At 35.2% G+C, this 21,677-nt stretch overlaps 2 long non-coding RNA genes and 1 pseudogene across 2 annotated transcripts in view; 2 read left to right on the forward strand and 1 right to left on the reverse strand.

Moving 5' to 3' along the window:
- LOC141587283 (uncharacterized) overlaps positions 1-9,090 on the forward strand; it is a 65,936-nt gene extending 56,846 nt beyond the window's left edge. Inside the window, exons 2-3 of the long non-coding RNA XR_012519739.1 lie at positions 7,062-7,170; positions 8,899-9,090. This is a non-coding gene — a long non-coding RNA (uncharacterized LOC141587283). The remainder of the gene's footprint in view (positions 1-7,061; positions 7,171-8,898) is intronic.
- Positions 720-20,719, reverse strand: LOC141587282 (protein P21-like; annotated as a pseudogene).
- On the forward strand, positions 12,837-14,871 carry LOC141587284 (uncharacterized). The gene is made up of 2 exons (XR_012519740.1): positions 12,837-12,931; positions 14,672-14,871. It is a non-coding gene; the product is annotated as an uncharacterized LOC141587284 (long non-coding RNA).
- Positions 20,720-21,677: the final 958 nt, after the last annotated feature.

Consider the following 21,677-nt stretch of genomic DNA (forward strand, 5'->3'; position numbering starts at 1 on the left):
GAGTCTAATCTTAACGTCGGAATAAAAATTATCCCGGTCAATTATTGTCCTTTACTTTTAGCATAAAGATCAAGAAAATAGAAGGGAGTCAATTACTAAATGACAAGTATAATAAATTGAGTTTAAATGATCAAATTGTTCTTCAAGTTCATTATTAAAATAGACCGATATACCTCAAAATGGAAAATGATAACAAAAGACCGGGACAGTGGGAGTACTCATATCATAGACATGCAATATCCATCTTTAGCTTAAAACGAGTCAAACCAATTCACTTGTTAAGTTGTCTAGGAAATGCTAAAAGTTCATTATTTAATTAGCAAATTTTATTCTTAAAAATAAGATATATGGTTAATTGCTCATTAAGAGAAACTTATGGGGTTGATTTGCTACATTAATAAATTAAGGGTTAGATTGCACAAAATATCAAACTTATGGGAGTAATTTACAATATAACCAAAATGTATGAGAAGCATATCGTGATTAAAGTTCAAAGATAATAATAGCTGTAAGAGCACGATACTCGGTTTCAGCAGAAGGTCAAGAAATAGTTTGTCAGATTTGCGAGAAGGGGGTACAGCCAAATGTATTTTCTTTATATAATATCAGCAACATACATACTCATTTATGAATTTTTTGTGATAATCATATAAAGGCTATAATGCAATTCAATGACTCATTGAATGCTATAGCACTACAATTTATAAATATTACTCCGTATTATAACATTCTCCTATTAGAGAAATAACCTTGTATAGTTATACGTACGGTTCCCTTGAACTATACAAATTAAGGGCAAAATGTGACAGCATAATTAGTACCACTAGGACAAGTAAAAGTACTTGTAGGATCATCCTTAGGGTAACTGTTAGAACACACTTGGTTGATGATGCCAAGTTTCATTGTTATTTAATTGTTTGCTTCTTAGTTATAATGTTTAGCATTTGAAGCACTCAATGAATTTCCAAAGATGATTCAAGAATGATCAAGATAAAGTTATGATAAGAAATCCCTTAGCCTTAGTCAAATGTTGTAAACGATTACAAATGCTTAGTGATTGAAGCAATCAAATTGACTCTCAAAGACGGCTTAACATGATCAAGATGAAGTCAACAAGAAGTCAAGACAATGATATAATCCTAGCATTAAGTCGAAAAATGTAAGAGTAAGTGTAACATTCTCATTTACGTCAAGTGGCTGCAAAACCATGCAACAGTGCACTGCACTGTGGTTTCTGATACTACCGTATGGAGGGACTTTTATTCGAAATGTTTAAGTGTCAAAATCTTTACAAATTTCATATTCTCAAAGATTTTACATTTGAATTATCGATTTGAAAACAAATCTGAAAAAATCAATTTGCAAAACTCACATGTGACTCCTCTAAAGTTGTGCATCTACTTTTACATAAATGGAAAGTTGATTTAGTCAAGTACTAAAGCACTCTTCCATTTGTGGTAAGTTGTCACTTGTCAAATGTGTTGAAGTTTTAAATCTGAAATTTTAAGTCATAAATCCACATTGATTAATCCTCTAGATTTGTGCATTTACCTTTTACTAAAATGGTAAGTTGAACTTGTCAAAGTTTTAAAGCTAGAAATGTTTTTTGCCATTTTGGTAAAATGTCACATGTTGAGTGTTTTGGGAAGAGTTTTCTGATTTTGATCAATGACTTGTGCTCCAAGCCTATAGCCTAACACTTACAATCACTCAAAGGCTATCTATTTAATATTGGATTTAATTAACCTAAGTTGTACTACTTAGATGATCAAATCCACTATAAATAGAGTGCCTTTGCATCATTTATTATCCAAGACTTTTATGAGTATTAATTGTTAAAACACTTTGCAAAACATCAGCTCTTGTTCTTCAACTTATTTGCAAAATTGTTTTCTATTTTAAAAGTCTTCAAACGTTTTTCAAAAGGGCTGTAAATCTCCATGTATATTCACGTTTTGACTTTGTGGCATATGAGCTTGTTCCATGATTCTCGTGTTTAGGTCTTAATTGTGATCTCCATGTTCATTAAGTGAACGATTGAGATTCAAAGACTCTGTAAACTGTGAGATAGAACTTAAGTCTTGAAGCGGAGTAGCTTTGAGCAAGTGAAAGTCTTGAAGCGGAGTAGCTTCAAGCAAATGCAACCGGAGTAGGTTGGCGAGTTATTTTCATTGTAAGGGGTTTAGTTGTTTGAGTAAATTTCTAAACAAGCAATAAAATAACGGTTGGACGTAGGCCTCGGAGTAGAGGCTGAACCAATTTTTAAACATCGTCTTGTTTGTTCATTTACTTTTACGTTTGTTCTCCTTATTTATATATTATTTATCTCGCAACTGTCATGCGTGTCACGGTGTTCAATCGTGTCTCGGACACTGCCTGATTGATTCAATCTTGTGAACTTAAAACGACTAAGTATTTCAAGTTTTCAACTTAAAAGAGATTCACTTAAGATTTTCATTGCTAAGAGTATTCAACTTAAAAAGTATTCACTTAATATCTTCATTGTTAAGTTGAAGAAAAAATACTCTTTCATTCATACTTTTTCTGTCTCAGGCAACAATCGACTTTCTTGTGACATATATCGAAATTTGAATTCGTGTGTATATACTTCTAACTCAAATAGTTCTAAGTATAAACACCTCTATCATTTAAAGTATTGTCCATATCAGTTTAGTCTATTGTCCTAGATTTCAAAGAAGCTTAATTCAAGCTTAAAAATTTTAAATTGAAGAGTCAAGGACGAGAACACCTAATTCACCCCCTCCCCCTCTTAGGTGTTCTCGTCCTTGACTCTTCAATTGGTATCAGAGCCTTGTGCTCTTGATATTGGTTAATTACCAAAGAGTTGATCCTATAGTCATGGACGGGAAACATACTAAGCATCCTATCTTCATTGGGGATAACTATTCATGGTGGAAAAATCGCATGGAACACTATGTTAAGAGTACGGATTATGAGTGTTGGTTGATAATCCAAAAAGGGCCCCTTGGTATCACGGTTACTAGTGCTAATGGTACTAGTGCCCCAAAAAGTGAGGATAAGTATGTCGAGGCTGATTATAGAAAGGTCGAGAAAAACTCAAAAGCCATGTCCATTCTTCAATATGGCATTGGTGAGCAAGAAGTAAATCGGATTTCTGGATGTACCTCGGCCAAAGAAATTTGGGACACCTTAAGCCTTGCTTATGAGGGGACGTCTCAAGTGAAAAAGCATCGTATTGACCTTCTCATGCAACAATATGAGATGTTCAATATGATGAAAGATGAGTCAATTAATAGTCTTTCCTCTCGCTTTTCTAGTATTGTTAATGACCTTAAGAGTCTTGGTAGAAATTTTGAATCCGAGGATATGGTCCGTAAAATCCTTCAAGTTTAACGTAAAAACATGGCAACCGAAAGTTACGGCTATTGAGGAGGCCAAAGACTTATCCACTTTAACCCTCAATGAACTAATGGGCTCACTTATGGCTCATGAGTTAACTCTCATGAAGCGTTTTGGTGATAGCTCTAAAGTAAGAGGGCTTGCTTTCAAATCAACCTCAATTAATGAGGAAAATGATGGAAACGATGAGTTTGTAATGTTCACTAGAAATATTGCGGATATTGTTAATGGTCATAATCCTAAGAGGTTTAACAACAATTCTAGTAAGAAACATTTTTCAAAGAAGAGATCTACTTCCATTGTTGGTTGCATTAAATGTGACGAAAAAGGTCACCAAATGAATGAATGTCCAAAGTGGGGTAACATCAAATCTAAAGAAAAATGTGACTTGGCTAAGAAGGAATACAAGAATAAAGTAATGTGTGCTGTTTGGGGAATGTCCGATTCCGATGAGGACGAGATCCTTGAGGAAGAATTGGATGCCAAGTTGTGTCTTACTACTCGTCTTAATAATGATGCCCTTCGGTCTCCAAAAAGAGAAACATTCAAATGTCTTATGGCTCATCCCGATGATTCTGATTCTGACTTCGAAGATGAGGTAAATAATCTCAAGACAAAGGTTCGATCCTTCTCCAAAAGCAAAGTATGTTTACTCTTAGATAAATTCATTGATAAATGTCGTGTCCAAAACAATAAACTTGAAGCTATGCAAATTGAAATTGAAAACATAGCCGAGGAAAATGTTGGTCTTAGAGAGTGTCTAAAGGAGCTTGATAACATTTCACCTTGTCTTGAGAAAGAAGTAAGGAAACTGAAAAGGCAAAACCTGATTCTTGTAAATAAGGTCAAACTGCTGAATGTCACAGAGACACCCACTGTGACATATGATGCTGAAAAGGAAAACGAGTCTTTAACCAAACATGTTTCTATGTTAACACAAGAACGAGACTCACTTTTAATTGACCTAACCTCTTGTAAAAGTCATCTTAAGGAACTTGAACAATTAGCAAAAATGCTACACAATGAAACAAGTCATGCTAAGAGCGCCTTTGAAAATGTGCAAACATTAAATCTTGACTATCTTGCCAAAATTGAGATTTTAAACAAAGAGTTAAATGATGCAAAAGAGTTTTACAAGAAAAAGGAAGGAAGTCAAACTGTTTTAAAGTTTTCTACGAGTCAGTCACAACAAAGTGAAAAGAATGCTGGACTCGTTTTCAAATGCAACAAAGATAACATGCACTTTGTTGCATTCAAAACCAAGAACAAGCAAAACATATTTCCGAAGAAGAAAACATGTTGGATTTCCTGAATATGTTATTTGCAATTATTGTGGCAAGACTGGTCATGTATTTAATGGTTGTACAAAGAGAATGAATGGCATTAAAAGAAACATTAAGGTTGTCAAGCAAGTGTGGATCCGAAAAGACTTGGTAAAGGACATGATTCACAAGAAGGGACCCAAATTAATTTGGGTTCCTAAACTAAATGTTTGATTTGTTAAAGGCATTAGTGAGAGGCAGCAGCAATTGGTACTTTGATTGTGGACGGAAGTGAAAGCCAATCTCTCTCACTAGAAGCCTACAAAGGTGGCACCATGACGTTTGACCATAACAAAAAGAGGTGAAATTGTTGGTATTGAAAAGTTGGTAAGTCATCGTCACAACGTGTCGACAAAGTGTTGCTTGTCAAAGGTTTGAAGCACAATCTTCTTAGTGTCTCTTTTTTGTGGGATCATGATAATGTTGTTGAATTTCTTATTAGTGAATGTAGAATTCTTGATGCAAAAACAAGGGAACTTGTTCTTGAAGGAAAATATGCTAATGATGTTTACTTGACTAATTTTTGTTCATTGTCCGGTCCAATCATGTTTTGTATGTGTGTCTTAAAGAATGACTCGTGGCTTTGGCATAAACAATTAGATCATGTAAATGTTACAACATTGAACACCCTTAGAAAGCTTGACCTTATTGATGACATTCCTAACATTAAAATTCAATTTTAAAGAGATGTATGATGATTGTGCTAAAGTAAAACAAGTAAGATGCTCCTTAAATCCAAAAATTATTTTTCTTGTACTTCTAAAACCTCTAAAACTCTTTTGTATAGACTTGTGTGGAGCAATGTATATTAAAAGTAGAGGTAGAAGTCGGTTCTTGTGCATGTGTGTTGATGAAATTTTATGATATGTTTGGCTACTTACTTGATCTTTAAAGATGGAACATTTGATGAATTTCTTATTTGGTTAAAAGTGTGTAAAATAAATTTGATTTTTTTTTACCCGACCATGGAACGAAATTTAAGAATTCATCATTTGAAACCCATTGTGATGAACATGGTGTTAGTCATAACTTTTCCAACGTAAAACACCTCAACAAAATGAGTTTGTTAAACGTTTGAACCGTATCTTGAGAATATGGTTAGGACCATGCTTCTAAGTAGTAAGTTGCCAAAGAAGTTATTTTTTAGCCATCAACACTTTTATGCTTAATTTATAACCATGTTATGATACGTAAAATTCTTAATAAAACTCCCTACGATTTGTTGAAAAGAAGAAATCCCAATATTCCCTCTTAAGATGTTTTGGCTGCAAATACTTTGTTCAAAAATTGGGAAAGACAACTTGGATAAGTTAAATGTTCATAATGACGAGGTCGTCTTTATTGGATATTCGGATCATAACATGGCCTATAAAGTGCACAATAAAAGAACCATTAAAATGGAAGAAAACATTCATTTCATATTTGATGAATCTAGTCCTTTTTGTGTCTAATGAACAGGCTGAAGAAGATTAGGATGATGATTTCGAGATTGGGATGATTTGTTAAGATATGGATCAAGTGGTGGAAGAGGTGAGCAAACGATTGGAGCCACTTTGTTGCCCCGAGGATGATATCCAAAATTCAGGGGGAACTAATCGTCCTCCAACACAAGAAGATGCTAGCTCATCCAGGGGGAATGTGGATGGTTGTAACGCCCCGTAAATTTCGGACCGTTAATATATTTCGAAAATAATTTATTAATCAAATAAAATTTGATATTTAAAGTAATTAAAGTAAAAATAATTCAAAGAAATATAATTTTATTATATTTTGAAGAAAAGTATTTATTTTGATAGTTTTGAGATGTTTAAAAATAGTTCAAACCGTGTAAAACTTTTTATTTCGAAATAAGGGCGTATCGGGGGGAAAATGACAATTCTTTTGAACGTTGGGTAAACGAATTTGGAAATGGGTAGTATAAATATTCAATTTTCTTGTAATCTCGTGTTTAAAAACTTTGGTCTCGACGGAATTTGCGTTTGACTTACGGATTTAATTATTATTGAAACAAGTCAAACCCGACTCGTAAAAATCCCGACTAAAAATCCCGCACCTTCCTCCCTCCTTCCTTTCTTCCCTTACCCGGCTCCCCTTCCCCCTTTCTTTTCTTGTTTTTTCTAATTTTCTTCCTCTATCTTCATCTCCTACCTTCTATAAACACCATTTTCACAAATCAAGCTAATTTGGCCGTAATTTCTTCGTTTCTACTCGGTTTTTCGCATAATTTACCTTTCCGGAATCCCTACGAGATCTACAACTGGGTATAATTTAATTTCAGTTTTCTTGAAGTTGTTTCAAGACCAATTTTCAGAAATTCGGTTTATATACTTAATTATTGTGTTTTTATTGTTTATTTAGGTGAAGAATTGGAAGACGAGTTCGGGGACTCGTATATTGTAGAGGATAGCGGCTAGTTGTTGTTAGGGTTTCGGTTTTGAGGTGCTAATTGCTCATTTTCTAGCTTAAGGTAACATATTTCGAGTTACTCGATGAATTATCGTCACATGTTTTTGATTTTTGTATGTTTGGTAAATTTTTGTTTGAGTAGTAGTTTTCACATGTTAAAATTTGTTGCATGTATGCTTAAATTATGCCTTTTGTTAGTTTAAATTAACAAAGTTGAATTGGGAACGATTAATTAATGTTCAGACGGTCTTTTACTAAATAAAAATGGAAAAAATGGTGGTGTAGGGGGATGGGCAGCAGGCGGCAGAGGCCGTGGCAGCCCACGGCTAGCCCACGGTTGGCCCGGTCGGTCCGTTGCTTGTTTGCGGTTTTCCATGCAAAATTTGTCATTTAAGGTTTATTAATGACATAGTTAGTATGAGTACACTTTAGGAATTGAATCATATAAGTAATAAAAATTATGTTAATGGTAAAACTATGCTTATATTAATAGTTATCACATGTTAGGATAGTTTACAAAATGAAATTGTAATTAATAGGCTCAAAATGAATTTTATAGCGATAATTGTAATGTTTTGTTGATTGTGCCAAAACCGAGCCTTAGTCCCTTTGGATCGATGCGATGTCGATTAATTGAGTGATTGGTCACCGCAATTTGACCCACTGTCCGCAGGTGGGGTTGCGGGTAAAAATTCGGTTGAATGAATTAGATAATCGGCCTTTTTCTTGTTTTAGGCCATTTATTATATCTCTATTTCACATGTGTAGTTAGTTGAATTTAAATAGCTTCTTATTTAGTTAGTTGAATTTAAATAGCTTCTTATTTTGTAGTAATGGCCCTAGATTCCCCTAAAGCCTTTAATATTGTTAAAATTGCTAGAATTGGAAGTTAGTATTGAATTCTTATTGAGGACACTGTTGGATTTGTATGCTGAATAGACATTTATATAGCCTTTCACATGATAGGGTGTTAGCAATTAGGTGGTAAGTTGGACTTTTTGTCTTACTTGAATTGTGTGGTGAGTCTTGTGTGGTGTGGGCTAAAGTATTCAAGCTGGGACTAGCTGGGACGAGGTCCTAGGTGAGTATTTCGGCCTTCATCATAGATAGGTCTTTATAGTCTTTGACGAGTATATTTTCACTGCTTGATAGCCTTTGTGTTCCTAACTAGTGGATGTTTATCCAAGTTGGGGCATGACCTCAGTTACTTATTTTGATAGTAAGTGGTCAGCTTAAGTACTAGCCAACCCTTTGGTGGACTCCTTAGGGTACTCACTTCACTTTGTTTTAAAAAAAGTTGTGGGTCTTGGGTGCGGTGGTGTGTATCCGCATGTCTAGGTCTGCGTAGATTTTAGGCTAGGGTTGTGTTGTCTCTTGGCCATGTTTTATTAATATTAACCGCTGAGCCAAGATACCGGTTCGATTACCTTCCCTACCTCGTGGTATAGACTCGAGTTACAAAGTGACTATTGACCGTGCTAAGAACTTATGCCTGTCTTTGATATATTGCCCTTTCTTGTATGGTGATTTTATGAACTGTAATAGGTGAGATGTAAGCGGTTCTGATTGATAAAGTTTGGATTACTATTTGTTATATGATTCACATGATAGTTTAGTTTGGTCAGTTTAGGGGTCATTTGTTAGAATACATGATAAGTAAATGGTTTATCAAATTGTTTACATGTTACATTACATGTTACATTAATTTTGACGATTCGTGGCTGGGAGGACTCGAAGTTACTCCCCACTGAATTGTGGCTTTCGTGTTTGTATAAAATATGATTGACAGGTTGTTGATGCTTTGTTGGGGGTCACAGACGAGCTAGTGAGCAAGGAACCTTGGACCTAGTTTTTGGCTATTCTTATAGTAACCCTTTTATCTTTTGGTTTGTATATTATTTGAAGGGACATATGTCTCCCTTTTTCTATTTTGGGTTTGTATCATTCTACTTTCTTATTTAGCTATGGCATGTAAAGTAGTTCATCACTTTTGCGGGGTCTTGCACCCGCTTCCGGGAATGTTGGACTTCTTGAGTTGGATTGGTTGTGAATGGTTTAGTTAGAAAATTTTTTGAAATTGCAGGTTTTATCTAGTTGAACCATTTACAAACATATCCTACCAGTTTTTCCGTAGAATTTACGCCTTTAAGTAATTAGATAACGCTATTTTTTTTAAGGGTGTCACAGTTGGTATCAGAGCCTATTGCTCCCGACGCACGTTTGTGCACCCCACTTAGAAATCACTTGACCTTTAAATAATAAACTTGAGAGAAGGGTAGGATGGGTAGATTTAGGATTTTATGTGGTAGTCTGTTTGTGATTGCTAATTGTTAGGTACTAATTGATTTTCTCTTTTGTAAGATGGCTCTCCAATAGATGTAGATAATGCAATCTTACCTTAGTCTTCCAATCTCGTTGTTTATTCGTCTTTCAAATTCCTCTTCTCTCGCCTTGGTAACTACTTTTCAATTCCTTTTCCCGATTCATCTTAGGTTCGTTTTCTTCTTATAATAAAGCCCATGTGGACATCTTCCTTTTATTCAGTAGGATAGTTCCCTTGTTCAAGAGAACCCGGTTTTGAGAGAATGTATCATTGGAGAGCGTGAACGAGTTGAGAAATTTATTGGTTAAGGTTTGAGTGGTATAGGAGAATATAACTTGGGATCCTTTGGCTAGACTTGTTAGTTGTGCATGATATGAGAGCCTAGTGAGTTGAGGAATACCTACCATTGTGGAGTCCTAGTTAGTCTTATAATTTGGTAGACTTTTGGGGCTTGGTTGAATACCTTAGTGATGTAACCTTATCATATCGATCATAAGCTTTGATGAGTGTTTGGTAAGCGGTAACCCTTTCATTGTGCCGCTTTTATTCTCCTTTCCTTCTCTTTAACGTTCGTTGAACCTTGTTTTTTTTTTTTATGCCAAAGTTTACGTACCTTCTTCTTGCCCGAGATATCATCTTAACTCGAATACCTCTTATTTTTGTCAACCGTTATCTTTACAGTTCGACTCCTTATTTCCTAACATGTCATTTGTTCCTTGCTTATCCTTCCTTAACGCCTTTTTATAATACTATTTCTTTTGAGAAACGTTGGCCTTGGCTGGACATCATGACCTTTGAAGGGATTGTTGGGTTTGACCCTTTCCCGGTTTTGAGAGGATTTGATATTGGAAAGACTTAGGTAGTGTGATGAGACATGCTTGATGGTTCTTATACATATAGATCCTTGATAAAGTGAGTACGTTGGATTGGTGGATTTTGTGTGTCAAATGTGAGTGATATTGATTACTATTTGAGCTATGGTATGAGAGTGAGAGTAAGCAACATTATTGGGAAGTTTTAGCACTTGTTTTAATAACTAGAAAGGGTAATGGTATGGTTGACACCAATTGATAGGCTAAGGAACATAATTTCAATTTATGGTTTTAGGAACTCTGAGGTGATAAAGTGTTGTTACAATTATGACCTTGTTCCTTGAGAATTTGATGGTAAGTAAGTTTAGGAAAGTTGTTCGATGTAGTTCGTGAGTTCAAAGATGCGATTCTAATTTATGGTATCGGAGACTAGAAGTATTAAGTTGTGAGATGATGGAGTAAACAAGCCATGGTACTTGGGGATGACATAGTAAGTGAAGTTCAATGACGAGAATTGTAAAGGAGATACTTTGTGACATGGGAGGTAACAAATGAATTTGTGTGGTGAATTGATTTTGGCTCTTAGAACCAATTGAGTTGTCACAGTAAATATGAATACTCCTTGGGGATGTTGATGACCAGAATGGATTGGTGATGTGATTTGGTATTAGTTGGCTCTTAAGAGTTCTTGAGTTGAGAGAGACTTAGTTTTGAGAAGAATTTGTTAATTCTATAGTTTTATAGACCTTGAGGTCGCACTGAGTACTTGAGATGATGGGATGGTGTTGTAGCTGAGTGTAGCTGAGTGTAGTTCCGTTTTTGGCAATCCTTAATAAATAAAAGGATAGAGGAACGTGAGATCCTATTGATTTTTCGGATTTTGGGATTGGTATGTTACTACCTTGTTTTGAAATGAAAACCTTGTAGAATATTTGAGGAACCCATAGTTGACTCTAGTTGAATACGAATATAACTTTGTTGGAAGCCTTGACCTTAGGCTTGTGAAAGTTGTTTTGGAATGTTATTGTAAATTTGGACCTTATATTTAATCCTTTGAGGAATCTTTCTATTGGAATTGGAATATTGTTGGAAAATTGAGTGAACCTTTCTCGATGTACCGATCTTCCTAATTCCGATCTCTGACAATTGTCATTCTTGCTATTCTGGCTTGTTCCGTTGTGTTCGCCTTTATGGAACTCATTTGACCTTTTGAGTAAAGCGTCTTGTTCGTTGACATTTTTATTGACTTCATCCAAAAATTCCACCTTTAAGAGTTTAATTCCTTCTTGTCTGTTGGGTGTGAGTTCCCTATCGCGACTTGCACTTCTCGTCCCCGAGTTGTTTTCCATCTTGTATAGATTCTATATAGTTTGAGTAAACTTTTGGGTTCATTTTTCCTTAATTTGGAGTTAAATCTACAAATTGACCTCTTTCAATAACATTTGAAAATGATTTCTCACTCTCTTTCAACCCTAGTGTTCAATTGGATACCTAAGCTATTTCTCGTTTTGTGTAATGATTCCTTTTTCTTACTCTTTTTCCGCGTTACTAAGCCTTATTTAATCATAATTAGTAAAGGTAGTATTCTTGCTATAGAACTCTAAACTAAGATTTTGGAAATACTTATATGATTTTTAATGGTTTTAACATTAATGAGTGTTTAATCTCGTTGTTGGTGACGTCCCAATAATGGGTTTTCTCATTTATTGGTGTAGAAATATTTTTATATCTTGATATGAATATGGATGTTCTTGTCTGATCAACAAGAGTATCACCGTTTCATTGAAAAGATACCTATATTTTCTTATAACTATAATTTCTCCTTCTAAGTTTCGAGGACGAAACTTTTTAAAAGGAGGGGTGATTGTAACGCCCCGTAAATTTCGGACCGTTAATATATTTCGAAAATAATTTATTAATCAAATAAAATTTGATATTTAAAGTAATTAAAGTAAAAATAATTCAAAGAAATATAATTTTATTATATTTTGAAGAAAAGTATTTATTTTGATAGTTTTGAGATGTTTAAAAATAGTTCAAACTGTGTAAAACTTTTTATTTCGAAATAAGGGCGTATCGGGGGGAAAATGACAATTCTTTTGAACGTTGGGTAAACGAATTTGGACATGGGTAGTATAAATATTCAATTTTCTTGTAATCTCGTGTTTAAAAACTTTGGTCTCGACGGAATTTGCGTTTGACTTACGGATTTAATTATTATTGAAACAAGTCAAACCCGACTCATAAAAATCCCGACTAAAAATCCCGCACCTTCCTCCCTCCTTCCTTTCTTCCCTTACCCGGCTCCCCTTCCCCCTTTCTTTTCTTTTTTTTCTAATTTTCTTCCTCTATCTTCATCTCCTACCTTCTATAAACACCATTTTCACAAATCAAGCTAATTTGGCCGTAATTTCTTCGTTTCTACTCGGTTTTTCGCATAATTTACCTTTCCGGAATCCCCTCGCCGAGATCTACAACTGGGTATAATTTAATTTCAGTTTTCTTGAAGTTGTTTCAAGACCAATTTTCGGAAATTCGGTTTATATACTTAATTATTGTGTTTTTATTGTTTATTTAGGCGAAGAATTGAAAGACGAGTTCGGGGACTCGTATATTGTAGAGGATAGCGGCTAGTTGTTGTTAGGGTTTCGGTTTTGAGGTGCTAATTGCTCATTTTCTAGCTTAAGGTAACATATTTCGAGTTACTCGACGAATTATCGTCACATGTTTTTGATTTTTGTATGTTTGGTAAATTTTTGTTTGAGTAGTAGTTTTCACATGTTAAAATTTGTTGCATGTATGCTTAAATTATGCCTTTTGTTAGTTTAAATTAACAAAGTTGAATTGGGAACGATTAATTAATGTTCAGACGGTCTTTTACTAAATAAAAATGGAAAAAAAATGGTGGTGTAGGGGGACGGGTAGCGGGCGGAAAGCGGGGCCCGTGGCAGGCCCACGGCTAGCCCACGGTTGGCCCGGGTCGGTCCGTTGCTTGTTTCGCGGTTTTCCATGCAAAATTTGTCATTTAAGGTTTATTAATGACATAGTTAGTATGAGTACACTTTAGGAATTGAATCATATAAGTAATAAAAATTATGTTAATGGTAAAACTATGCTTATATTAATAGTTATCACATGTTAGGATAGTTTACAAAATGAAATTGTAATTAATAGGCTCAAAATAAATTTTATAGCGATAATTGTAATGTTTTGTTGATTGTGCCGAAAACTGAGCCTTAGTCCCTTTGACTGATGCGATGTCAATTAATTGAGTGATGGTCACCGCAATTTGACCGTGCACTGTCGCAGGTGGGGTTGCGGGTAAAAATTCGGTTGAATGAATTAGATAATCGGCCTTTTTCTTGTTTTAGGCCATTTATTATATCTCTATTTCACATGTGTAGTTAGTTGAATTTAAATAGCTTCTTATTTAGTTAGTTGAATTTAAATAGCTTCTTATTTTGTAGTAATGGCCCTAGATTCCCCTAAAGCCTTTAATATTGTTAAAATTGCTAGAATTGGAAGTTAGTATTGAATTCTTATTGAGGACACTTTGTTGGATTTGTATCTTTGAATAGACATTTATATAGCCTTTCACATGATAGGGTGTTAGCAATTAGGTGGTAAGTTGGACTTTTTGTCTTACTTGACTTGTGTGGTGAGTCTTGTGTGGTGTGGGCTAAAGTATTCAAGCTGGGACTAGCTGGGACTAGGTCCTAGGTGAGTATTTCGGCCTTCATCATAGATAGGTCTTTATAGTCTTTGACGAGTATATGTTCATTGCTTGATAGCCTTTGTGTTCCTGACTAGTGGATGTTTATCCAAGTTGGGGCATGACCTCGTTACTTATTTTGAGAGTAAGTGGTCGGCTTAAGTACTAGCCAACCCTTTGGTGGACTCCTTAGGGTACTCACTTCACTTTATTTTAAAAAAAGTTGTGGGTCTTGGGTGCGGTGGTGTGTATCCGCATGTCTAGGTCTGCTTGTGATTTTAGGCTAGGGTTGTGTTGTCTCTTGGCCATGTTTTATTAATATTAACCGCCGAGCCAAGATACCGGTTCGATTACCTTCCCTACCTCGTGGTATAGACTCGAGTTACAAAGTGACTATTGACCGTGCTAAGAACTTATGCCTGTCTTTGATATATTGCCCTTTCTTGTATGGTGATTTTATGAACTGTAATAGGTGAGATGTAAGCGGTTCGATTGATAAAGTTTGGATTACTATTTGTTATATGATTCACATGATAGTTTAGTTTGGTCAGTTTAGGGGTCATTTGTTAGAATACATGATAAGTAAATGGTTTATCAAATTGTTTACATGTTACATTACATGTTACATTAATTTTGACGATTCGTGGCTGGGAGGACTCGAAGTTACTCCCCACTGAATTGTGGCTTTCGTGTTTGTATAAAATACGATTGACAGGTTGTTGATGCTTTGTTGGGGGTCACAGACGAGCTAGTGAGCAAGGAACCTTGGACCTAGTTTTTGGCTATTCTTATAGTAACCCTTTTATCTTTTGGTTTGTATATTATTTGAAGGGACATATGTCTCCCTTTTTCTATTTTGGGTTTGTATCATTCTACTTTCTTATTTAGCTATGGCATGTAAAGTAGTTCATCAGCTTTTGCAGGGTCTTGGCACCCGCTTCTGGGAATGTTGGACTTCTTGAGTTGGATTGGTTGTGAATGGTTTAGTTAGAAAATTTTTTGAAATTGCAGGTTTTATCTAGTTGAACCATTTACAAACATATCCTACCAGTTTTTCCGTAGAATTTACGCCTTTAAGTAATTAGATAACGCTATTTTTTTTAAGGGTGTCACAGATGGTGAAAAATAGCCCAACCAAATAATGAATGAATCATAATCATCCTCTTCAAATAATCCCCATGCAACAGTCATCTCGACTGTTACACAAGAACAAACCGATTCCTCAAACCCACTTATTCCAAAAAGGAAAAATGGAAACACCAAAGCTCACCCTCTCTCAAATCTAACCAGTAATCTAAATTTTGGAATGAAAACCAAATCCTCACTCCAAAACTTTTGTGCCTTCAATGCATTCCTCTCTCAAAATGAACTTGTCAATGTCACAGTAGCACTCTTTGTTGCATCGAGTGACAACCATGAAAGAGGAATTAAATCAATTCGAAAGGAATGAGATATGACATCTTACCCTAGGCCAATGTCTGTAATTGGTACAACATTGGTCTTCGCAATAAGCTTGATGATTTTAGCGAAATCGTAAGGAACAAAGCTAAACTAGTGGTGCAAAGTTTTAACCAATAAGAGGGATTCGATTATGATAAGACCTTTGACCTTTGGTAGCTTGGCTTGAAGCCATACGTATGCTTATAGCTTTTGCATCTCATGTTGACAAAAACTTTTTCAAATGAATGTAAAAACTGCTTTCCTAAATGGATATCTTGAAGAAGAGGTTTTTGTCGAACAATCACTGGGCTTTATAAATAATGAGTTCCCTAACCACGTTTTAAAACTTAATAAAATACTTTATGGTTTAAAACAGGCTCATGAGCCTGATATGATAAGCTTTCAAAGTTTCTATTGGGAAAATGTTGTTTACGTGGTTTGGTTGATAAAACATTATTTATCAAGTCACGATCTGCGAGGAAACTATTGCTTGTGCAAGGAAATGTCAATAACATTATTTTTAGTGCAACAAATGGCGTCCTTTTTAAATACTTTTTGGATCTAATAACCGATTTTGATGACCATGATGAGAGAACTTGGATTTTTCCTTGGTCTTCAAATCAAACAAAGTGAGAAAGGTACAATGATTCATCAACAAAAGTGTTTGAAGGAAATGCTAAGTATGTTTGGGTTGACTAATGTTAAACCTCTTGCTACACCAATGATTTCTAACATCAATCCTGACAAAGACGAAAATGGTAAGAGTGTTAGTGAAATCATGTATAGAGGTATGATTGGTTCATTACTTTATTTAACCGCTAGTCGACCCGACATACAATTTAGTGTATGCTTGTGTGCCCGCTTCCAATCAAGTTCTACGGAATCACATTTCAAAGCCGTCAAAAGGATTTTTGAGTACTTGATTGGAACATAAACCTATATATTTGATATACATCTCATTACGATCTTGATCTTGTAGGTTTTTGCGGGTAGCACGGTGAATACAAAGAACACATTAAATATTGACACTTTCTTGGGTCCTTGCCTCATTTCATGGGCTTTCAAGAAGCAAGAAGTTGTTGCACTAGACACGGCTGAAAATGAATACAACAGTGCAGTACTCTGTGGCGCACAGATTCTTTGGGTATGGCAACAACTGCATAACTATGGTATTATCTTCGACACAACTTCTATCTTTTGTGATAATACTAGTGCAATTAACACCTCAAAGAATCCAATGCAACATTCTAACACTTATCATATCGACATAAGACATGATGTTTACGTGATCAAGTTGTAAAAAGGAAAATTTATCTTAGTTTTTTGTAGAACGGAAAATCAATTAGCGGACATTTTTACAAAACCGTTTGAAAGAGAACAATTCGTAAAACTTCGGTTGGAAATTGGTTTATTGGGTGATATGTGATTCATATTATTTTATTTTCCTTAATGATTGACTAAAGATGAGGACATACATGTGATGACCCTAATTGTTAATTAGTTTACTTCATGCAAAAAAAATATGGTTCGAAAAATATGAATAATTATGCTTGTATTTGAATTGTTGTTGCATTGAGCCACTCAACCCACATTCAAAAATCAAACCTTTCCACCCTCCGCATGTCACTAAAACCATCCGAATCAACACTTCAAAAAATGCCTCCAAAACCCTCATACGACCGAGACTTCAAAATCTTCAAGATTCTTATGACCCAAAGAAAAGAGAAAATTCAAAGAAACAAATGACTTCTCCCATTAAATCCGCTGCCATAAATGAAATGTTGAGAAGCTCATATGTCGAATTACCCATTTCCTCTAAGAAATCCAAGGTTATTTCTCCTCCCAAAGCTGATGCCACAGCATGTGTCACTGTGACACGAAAGAAAACCACAACTCTAATTGAGGAAGATGACCAGAATATTGGGGTTAAAAATGAAGATGAAATTTAAGAAGATATTGGTAATTTGAATGAAGATAGTATGTTTAATAATAGTCTTGACCCATTGCCCTTACCACATGCTACAAATGAGAAAATCTTTGAAATCCTTGATGATGACTTGGAAGAAAACTAACATGATAAGCTCATTGTCACCAAGCGTTTTCCAAACAAAAGAACAAAAAAAAAAGGTTCAAGTTCAAAATCAAATTCAAAAAAAAAAAAAAAAAAAAAATGGAAGAAGAAGATTTATGCCACTGTCAAGGTGAATGTTGCATCTGGTACCTAATATGCAATCATTAATCACCAACTCTTTTCCTAATCATTGAAACTTGGGTAACTCTTGTAGCCATTACTCAATTGGTTAGTGAGAAAATTCGAACTTGAAATGAAGAATTTTTGGAACTTATGCAAACTTTGAGGGGGAAAGCTCCAAGAAAATTGATGATGCCTTGCTTAACCCCATTTCTAGCCCTGTTATCCATCAACATAACCCATTTTGGCTTAATGTTTTCCATATTCTTTTGCAAACCGTACTTATTTTATTTGTTGAACCTTGCCTTGTTTGTTGTTAAACTATGTCGAACTGTGTTTGTCACTATGTTTTGTCCTCCCTTGATGATGTCAAGAGGGGGAAGTAGTTTAATTATGTCTTATGTGTGACCCCTTAACTCTTAGGCTTGCGTTCACCGTAATATGTCTTGCGACCTTGGTTAGATGTTCTACTTAGACCAAGTATATTGACTCTTTCATGCCTTGATCATGTCTTGTATGTTTTATGTTGAATGCTTAAAGACCGGCTAACCATAGGTTAAGGGGGAACTTCACACATTATTAAAACTTGCCATCATCAAAGGGGGAATTTGTTAGAACACACTTGGTTGATGATGCCAAGTTTCATTGTTATTTAATTGTTTGCTTCTTAGTTATAATTATTAGCATTTGAAGCACTCAATGAATTTCCAAAGATGATTCAAGAATGATCAAGATAAAGTTATGATAAGAAATCCCTTAGCCTTAGTCAAATGTTGTAAACGATTACAAATGCTTAGTGATTGAAGCAATCAAATTGACTCTCAAAGACGGCTTAACATGATCAAGATGAAGTCAACAAGAAGTCAAGACAATGATATGATCCTAGCATTAAGTCGAAAAATGTAAGAGTAAGTGTAACATTCTCATTTACGTCAAGTGGCTGCAAAACCATGCAACGATTGCCTTTGCTTTGTGGTTTTACGATACTACCGTATGGAGGGACTTTTATTCGAAATGTTTAAGTGTCAAAATCTTTACAAATTTCATATTCTCAAAGATTTTACATTTGAATTATCCCAGTTTGAAAACAAATCTGAAAAAAATCAATTTGCAAAACTCACATGTGACTCCTCTAAAGTTGTGCATCTACTTTTACATAAATGGAAAGTTGATTTAGTCAAGTACTAAAGCACTCTTCCATTTGTGGTAAGTTGTCACTTGTCAAATGTGTTGAAGTTTTAAATCTGAAATTTTAAGTCATAAATCCACATTGATTAATCCTCTAGATTTGTGCATTTACCTTTTACTAAAATGGTAAGTTGAACTTGTCAAAGTTTTAAAGCTAGAAATGCTTTTTGCCATTTTGGTAAAATGTCACATGTTGAGTGTTTTGGGAAGAGTTTTCTATTTTGATCAATGACTTGTGCTCCAAGCCTATAGCCTAACACTTACAATCACTCAAAGGCTATCTATTTAATATTGGATTTAATTAACCTAAGTTGTACTACTTAGATGATCAAATCCACTATAAATAGAGTGCCTTTGCATCATTTATTACCCAAGACTTTTATGAGTATTAATTGTTAAAACACTTTGCAAAACATCAGCTCTTGTTCTTCAACTTATTTGCAAAATTGTTTTCTATTTTAAAAGTCTTCAAACATTTTTCAAAAAAATTTGTAAATCTCCATGTATCGAGTTCATTTTGACTTTGTGGCATATGAGCTTGTTCCATGATTCTCGTGTTTAGGTCTTAATTGTGATCTCCATGTTCATTAAGTGAACGATTGAGATTCAAAGACTCTGTAAACTGTGAGATAGAACTTAAGTCTTGAAGCGGAGTAGCTTTGAGCAAGTGAAAGTCTTGAAGCGGAGTAGCTTCAAGCAAATGCAACCGGAGTAGGTTGGCGAGTTATTTTCATTGTAAGGGGTTTAGTTGTTTGAGTAAATTTCTAAACAAGCAATAAAATAACGGTTGGACGTAGGCCTCGGAGTAGAGGTTGAACCAATTTTTAAACATCGTCTTGTTTGTTCATTTACTTTTACGTTTGTTCTCCTTATTTATATATTATTTATCTCACAATCATCGTGTCACAGTGTTCAATACTGTGTCTCAGACCTGCTGATTGATTCAATCTTGTGAACTTAAAACGACTAAGTATTTCAAGTTTTCAACTTAAAAGAGATTCACTTAAGATTTTCATTGCTAAGAGTATTCAACTTAAAAAGTATTCACTTAATATCTTCATTGTTAAGTTGAAGAAAAAATACTCTTTCATTCATACTTTTAAGTGTCGTGCACCTTGATCGACTTTCTTGTGACATATCTTGAAATTTGAATTCGTGTGTATATACTTCTAACTCAAATAGTTCTAAGTATAAACACCTCTATCATTTAAAGTATTGTCCATATCAGTTTAGTCTATTGTCCTAGATTTTAAAGAAGCTTAATTCAAGCTTAAAAATTTTAACTTGGACACCTAATTCACCCCCTCCCCCTCTTAGGTGTTCTCGTCCTTGACTCTTCAGTAACTATAAGCAGTAGGGCACAAACCCTTAAAATACATGGAGTAGTTGGTGGGACTACAGCTACCGGAATTGCAACAATACTCGTCCGTCTTAAACACCGTGCATGGGTTGTTACAACCTCCATTAGTCTTAAGCTGACTAGGGCATTGGCCGTTAACGTCCGCAGTACACGTGGGACCACTGGTGCATCCGTTAGAGACGGGTACAAATGTCATTGGGACGTTGAACCCGTCAACCAACGAGATGTCAAAGAAATCAAGGTTGTTGAATTGGTTAAGGGAGTACTCAGCTAAAGTGTTAGGGGGTGTACCATATGCGGTGCACTGTAGGACCCCACCACAGTCTCCTGTGGTACACTGGAGACCATTACCCCCTGTTGAGGTACAACCTGTCCGGGCCCAAATACGGGCACTTGTCTGGCCTGGATTGGCTGTGACGGTCCATGTGTCACGAGTTCATTTGACCACCGCCGGGACAGGACATTGCGCCCCAGGCAGTGTAAGGGCAATTGTTTTTAACAGTAAAGGTAGCTGCATTAGTGGTGGTAGAGAGTATGAGGACTAGTAGGGTGTAGAAAATTGGGAGGCATTTTAAGTTGGTCATTTTGAAACAAATGGAAAATGTTTACTATATTTTTTAAAAGCTAAGTTGTTTTTGATGATTTAGCGGTGAAGATCGTTTGGTTTAAATAGGCAATAAGGTTTGAAAGATCAAAGCTACTTGCTTGTGACTTCTTTGTCTTCTTTGTGAGTTAGGCCTAAATGTAATTAAGTTTATGTACTAGGAGTAATGAATTGATTAAATCACTACTAATACATTGAATGAAACAATCAATGATGCACGTCTCATAATTCTACAAAAATACTGTTATTACAATAAAATTGAAATTGTTGTCAAAGAAAAAAAAACGAGACAATTTCCTAATTTTGTTAAATTTAAAGTTAACATATTGACTCAAAATAGTATCTTGTACTTCGTAAAAATAAAATGACAAGTTAATTTTTATGACCATGACGAATGTTATTTTACACAACAGGTCAGTATCTGAAATAAAATAAGTTTTTCATTGAGGCTTCTTATAACCACATCTTAGGTGACCCAAATCATCAACTAGTACTACCCCCGGCCCCCCGCTTGACATGAACTGGCTTTGGGACGACATCCCCTCCCAACCTCGCATCAATCTCTTTATTTGACTCTCTTGGTGGGACAAACTCCTACATAACCTCAATTGTTACAAAAGATCTGTCATCCCCACTTCACAATGCACAGCCTGCTCTAACCCTTCAATTCAGGAAAATACGCTTCACATCCTCTGCGATTGTACCTATGCCCTCTGTGTCTTGGACAATACCATCTCGGTTACCCGAGGTATAGTAATCAAATAAAACCATAAAGAAACGTACTTTAAGTGTGAAAGTTTAATGTGCGTACAACTTAACCAAAATTGAAATATAAAATACAATCATCTCAAACTGAAATCCAAACTAAAATAAAAACTGTCATAACAACCAACGGAAGACTAAAAGACTCGGACTAGTGATGACTCCATCCCCAGCTA

The sequence above is a fragment of the Silene latifolia genome, chromosome 6, assembly GCF_048544455.1.
Source record: "Silene latifolia isolate original U9 population chromosome 6, ASM4854445v1, whole genome shotgun sequence".
Lineage (NCBI taxonomy): Eukaryota > Viridiplantae > Streptophyta > Magnoliopsida > Caryophyllales > Caryophyllaceae > Silene > Silene latifolia.